The sequence below is a fragment of the Rhineura floridana genome, chromosome 13, assembly GCF_030035675.1.
Source record: "Rhineura floridana isolate rRhiFlo1 chromosome 13, rRhiFlo1.hap2, whole genome shotgun sequence".
In the NCBI taxonomy this organism is placed as follows: domain Eukaryota; kingdom Metazoa; phylum Chordata; class Lepidosauria; order Squamata; family Rhineuridae; genus Rhineura; species Rhineura floridana.
Genome location: NC_084492.1, coordinates 22,898,218 through 22,904,714, shown reverse-complemented (window position 1 = coordinate 22,904,714; position 6,497 = coordinate 22,898,218).

Sequence of the window (6,497 nt, the reverse complement as noted above, 5' to 3'; positions counted from 1 at the left end):
ACTCTTCTCAGTGGCTAACACACGCCCCTTTCATGCTGATTGGCTCCTAGGACACTGGAGACAAAGGGACCCTGCTGGAACCTGGCTCCCAAAAAATGTAAGGGATCTAAGAGCCCCTGAGACTCTGACAACTACAGCCCTGAAAAGACAACAAGCACAGTCCACACTGTGTTGGCTTCACTTTCTGATAGGCTCTCCTCTAAGATTAATGTTAATATTAATAGGACTATTAATAGGCAGGCACCTTTGCTCTCTGTAGTGTTTTCTAAAACAAACTTTCTAAAACTAAAAACCAGGGCTTGAATCCCCACACAACCATGAAGCTCACTGGGTGACCTCGGGCCAGGCACTGCCTCTCAGCCTCAGAGGGAGGCAATGGTAAACCACCTCTGAATACCGCTTACCATGAAAACCCTGTTTTTATAGAGAGAGATTGGTTAGATATAGATATAGCTGCAGTAGAAGCTGGTGACTCCATGTCAGTGGGGCAGTGGGATCAACTCCCAGTTTTAGTCTGAACTTTCAAGGAGCTGTTCAAGGTGCTGGAACTTATTCCCAAAATAGGTTCAGCTTCTTGGCCAGTTTCCTGAAAGTTCAGACTAAAACCCGGAGCAGATTCTACTGCCCCGCTGACATGGAGCTACCAGCTGCCACTATATAGTTGACAAAGACCAATAACCTCAAGGCCCCGGATCTCCCTGCCTTTGGTTCTTGATCTTTAATCAGGCCTTGGACTGGACAGCCCTTCAAGCAGAAGACACCTTCAAACAGAGGACTGTCCTCTGTAATCCATGGCCACCCTAGCTAGCCGCATATTTGTTGTGAGAAGAAAGCAACCTACAGATTCAGGGCTGAAACAGACCTGTGATGTTTCACTTAGGGGCTAATTACATACGAAGCTAATGACATGATTAGTAATCACATTGTTGTTGTTGTTTAATTAAATACCAGGCACAGAGGGATGATAGTCATCAGCTCTGCAGTGCGTGGTGAGGGGGGGGGGCTTTAAGCTTTCCCTCCCCAGCCGCAATCTCAGTAAAAATGCCTCTCCGTGCAGCAATTAGCATGGAGGAGGACTCCTATTGGCACTACTGGGAGGGTATTGTTGTTAAAATGCTAATTGCCATGGGAGGGGTGGAGGTGGGATTTCTTCCTCAGGTCACGGCTGGGAAAGGGAGGCTTAAACCTCCCCTCCCCACATTGTGCTCCTGATACTACTCCCCCCCCCGCATGCCTGGTATTTAATTTTTAAAAATGACAGATGTGTGTTGCTAATCACGATGTTAAGGTAGAGACACACTCATTGTTCTGCCGCTTCCAGTGCATCTCCACCTCTCCTGAAAATGGGGGTACGTGACGCTAGTCTAATCTCACCCCTTTTTACTGTTAAAACCTGGTGGGATCAGCTCAAGTGTTTTGGTTTTTTTCATTCGCTGAGATTTCTCAGCTGATCAGCAGATCAACCCGTTGCCCTTCCAGGTGTGGCCAATGGAAACGCTTTGCTGTAGGTGACTAGTGTGCTCACAGGCTTAGTGTGACATCTAGTCAGTCCCTTGGAAGCTGCTATGGTGGACTCTAGTTTGCCACCCTGGGCTCCTACTGGGAGAAAGAGTGGGATATAAAATGAATTAATTAATTAATAATAGTTTTGATTTGTGCGGCTGTACTAGAAGAGGAGGGTTGTAACCTCCCCCACTGTGCATTTTCCCAGCCTAAATCCTTCTTCTGCCCCCCACCCCAGATCTATAAGCTCCATGAGAGGTGGAAGTAGAATGCAGGCTTTTTTTTTCCTGCCAGGGGCTCATAGAAGCTTTGGAGGAATTTTGATCTGGAAAATGGCATGGGGCAACGGATTCACACATACACACACGTTGCCACTGTTCTAATCCAAATTAGGTGCACACATGGCTGCTTTTGAAATAAAATTAAAATTAAAACATCAGGAAACCCAATCATGACGGATCTCCTCTGCCAGGTCTCTTTTCAGTCCTCAGAGAGGTTAATAACAGTATGCAAGCAGTAATATTTTTTCACGCTTTGTAATAATCTATTGTTCAGTCTCCTCGGTACGCCTGCAATGACTTGAGCCAAACTGTCATGATTTGTCCTTTGATCCAAATTACTGAATTGTAAAGTAGCATGATGGGCACATTTAATTGTGTGTCTTCCTGACATATTAATGTCATGTCAGCAAGAAATTATAACCTCACCTCCCCACACAAAAACTCTACAGTTTTTTTAAAACTGCCTTTTAACACTCTTTAATAGTACCCTCCATCTTAAATAATTATCTAATTATAATCTGCTAATCCAATAATAATTGACAAGCAAGAAATGCCTACTAATCAAGAACTGAACCCCACATAAGCATTATTGCATCGCATTGGATTTAGGTTTTCTTACAGCTGTTTCATTACTAGCAAGCTTTATAGTAATGAATATGCTATTAAAAGTTTTTTATTATTAATTTTCATATTAGTCATGTGGTAATTCTTCAATAAATTTCCCTGACTTCTGCATAAATAAGTTCCATTATTCCTCATTATTAAAAGAAACAAACACATTTTCCTTTGCTGAAAGGAAGTCATATAATTAGATGACCTTCCCGCATATAATCATGAATAAAAAGAGTCTGACAAGAAACAGGGAAATATTAAATCAGGCATTAGGACATTAACTACAGTTAGTCAAGACATGAAACGTTTTTGCGCTATCAAATCCTCTCAGAAAACATATTTTAGAGGAGCGGCTCTCCAAATGAGACTTTTAGTCTTACTATAGCATTAGACAAGTTCCCAGCTTCCCAGCCATTTATCACTGATTTCTTCATTTAGCCATTTTAAACCTGCTTTAAAAACATAGTTGATAAACTAGTAAAAATTGTATACAATGCAAATGACATTCCAGATAAGTTTTATTGACTTAATGCTTGGGCCATAAAATGATAACAAACGGGATCATTTTGATTTAGTGCATTTCTTCTTCTTCGTGTGTAAAAAATTCACATTTCGACCACACAGCAGAAGTTGAACGTAGTGTTGCTGCCACCTCAAGGTCTCAGAGGAAAAATGTGATGGTTCATTTCAGTCTGCTTCTATCCTGTGTGGCTTTATTGATATGATGATCAGTGGTACAATGGTAAATTCTGAAGTGCAGGAGTTCATTTTGATAGTCCCCATAGCTGTGTCCCCCAAGGAGAGCAGAAAAATGCAGGCTGCTGTATTGATTGATTATTATGCATGCACAACCAAAGAGCAACAGTATGTAACATAATACCCAATTTCATTAGGATGAACACAAGTGCGATACTATGCATAGGTCTCTGGGATCATGCTGCATTCTTCCAACTTGCATACAACTAAGCTTTAACAACAGATCTCCAGCCAGCTGAAATGCAGCCTTTGGCTTTTAGTTAGGAGCACAACTATCTGACAAAGAAGTGCTACCATTTAAATTGATAATGTGGAGTAAGAACCCCATCAAAGAAAAGGAAATGCGTGCCAAGCCCCTGCTTGATTATTTTCTTCATTCCCCCAACTCCTCAATGCTAATAATTCACAACTAAAGTCCTCATTATCACCTCATTCACTTGCCAAAGCAAGGGGTATCCATCCTTGTGCTCCAGCAGATGACATCATCTCTCCTGCTCGGCAAAAAGTCCCATAGCTGTGCTCCCCTTCACTACACCACTGATGATAATGTGTACACTGACAAGGGCATGACAATGTGTTGCTTCTTTGTTATAACTCTGACTGATTGTGCATTTATGCACAAAAACAGCCCTCCCCCCCAAAAAAGTACACAAAATGCAGCAGAATTAGGCAATTGCTGAGGGGAGGGGGAAGTGAAAGTCTGCATGTGGTTGGTGCGTGTCTGTCTGTCTGTATGAATGCCTGTGTGCATGTGTCCACATTCCTGTTTGCTTGTATGCCAGCATGTGTGTATGGTGCATGTATCTGTATATGAAGGTATTATGCAAAGAAGTTTTCCCATCTACTGCCACCTTTGGTCCTCCGCTCTCCTTTTGGCCCTGCCCACAACTGGCTCTTAGAGGGCTGGCAACGAGGGAATGAACTGAACCATGGTCCCTTCTTAAAGGAGTGATTAGGGACTCCTCCAGATGACCTGTTGGTTGAGCATTCATCCCGATTTGCTTGCTCAAAGCTTATGTGTAGGCTAGACTATGTCTGGTCTTTGTTGAGCATTCATTCTGATTTGTTTACAGGGCAGTTATAGGACAATTAAGCATTCATCCAGCATTTGTCTTGATTTGCCTGGGGAGTGTTTACATATCTTCCTGTTCATCATTCGTGCATCCCACACTTTTCAGTGCATTTCCTCATCACCTTTCAAGCTGCAAAAGGTCTGATTCTTTTTTAAAGTGGATTTGTTGCACTAGGGCAACAGAGACCTTTAACCCACTTTAATAGTGCAAATCTCCATTTCCAGTATGCACGTTAATCCCTCCTGCAAAATATTGACAGTCTGGAGGCATGCTAAACAAACTGCTGTGTTAACTCATATCAACAACTGCAGTTGCTTGTTGTTGTCTGTTTATTTATGCCACTCCATTTTGGAATTGTTGTTGCTACCAGTATCCCAACCAAAGCACGTTTTGTGGTACTAGTGGACAGGTCCATATCAGCTTAGTTCCTACAGTGCTGAAATATCACATGACTAATAGGCAGGGGCGTAGTCCTCCAGGGTCTTAGCCAGGTCCCTGTGTATGAGCCAATCATCTTAAAAGGGGCATGTGTTGGCAACTAAGAAGTGTGCTTATCCTTTCATGCTGATTGGAGCCAATCAGAGTGAAAGGAGTGAGAGCTGCTGAGAAGACTCTTCTCAGTAGCTAACACACAGCCTCCCCTTTCATGCTGATTTGCTCCTAGGGACATCTGTTGTAGTGGAGTGTGGACTCCTGAGACATCACAGAGAGCAAGGGTGCAGAGGGAAAGTGGAAAGGGGGCATGACTGTGAGGGGGCACAGTCATGAAGGGACCCTGCACTTCATAATTTGCCGTTACCCTACAGATAATAGGGCCACAAGATGTTACTGTCACAACAGAACTATGTTACTTACGGGACCCTCCAGGCTGGTGTTATAATAGGGTGTATTCAGCAGCATGGTCTAATAATAGTGCGTTAGTTGTGGATTTATTCTGCTTTATTACTTGTTCTGTGATGCTTCCCCAATAAAACCACATTATCGCTGTCTGGAGTGGTTATAGCACAACAAAAGCAGGGCAGAGGGGAGGGGGAACAAAACATTTTTGGTATGAAAAGTTAGAGGATTTCAGCAGGAAGTTATAGGACTGGTTGGAAATGAAGCAGTATCAACACCCCAAAACTTTTGCAGGCACAAATAGTATTGAAAGTGGGATTGCGCATGACCACCCCGGTAGCTTCATGAGGACAAATCATCATGAAAGTACAATAAAAACAATGTCTGGAATAGGCCTGTATCAGCATCATAAAAATTTTGAGCAGCCATTGCAGATAAGACTGTTATGGAAATATTAAGCTGTAAATTGGTTTAAATGCAAAACCATCAATTGAACTGGGTCCCAAGTATATTTTAAAGATCTTAAAATGAATTAAGGAGTAATTGTCTCTTTTTTTAAAAAAAATATTCATCTGATTTTTTTTCATGCAGAAAGAATACATTGACATAAAGACTTCTGTAAATCTTTCCGTAACAGAAGACTATGCAAAGTGCTTTGGTGATAAACAGTGAAATCCTGAGACACCCACGTACCCATTTAAGTCAATTGTAGTCCTGCTTTTGACCTCATTGCAGTCAAGCTTTCTTCTGAAACATCTACTTATTCTTTGTGTCCCAGGTTCAACGCATTTTTCAGTCATTAAGATGAATGGGATGCCTTAATGTTGTTAATGAGTTAAGTAGCAGTGAGTTCCTCAAACGTAAGATTAGAGGATGTATTATATTTTATGTATGGTTTGGGGTCATAAATTTACCTAGCACATGCATTTTCTGCACTTGGGAACGTGAGTGTACCGGAACTCCTTCAAATACTTTATAACCGGCACTTTATTATAAATGTAACACCTAATTGGGGTCCCAACAATCGTAAATTTGCTGCATGGCATATTATATAGCATGCTGTCATGATGTGACTGCAGCTGTTGAGTGCATGGTGCTGAGATGCTTCAGCCACTTCAAAATCAGTGCTCCAAGAATTCCGACTGTTGGCTAGATGTCATCACCTACACAAGAAGGAACCTGGCATTGTGGCTTCTTTGTCCCTTCTCTGGTTGTAGGAGTCAGCAAGGTTTCATGATAGCCATCATGAAACTTACGATGACTCATGCAGGAATGGGGGAGAAATTCAGCGCGTTTTCATTTCAAGACAAATCTATCAAATCCACACTTTCCGAAACAAAATGAGAACCAAAACTTGTCCATCCTTCGAAATTTGCACTTATTTGACTTCTCCAATGCAGGTGGCCAACCAATGTTAGAAAACCCCATTCCCCTC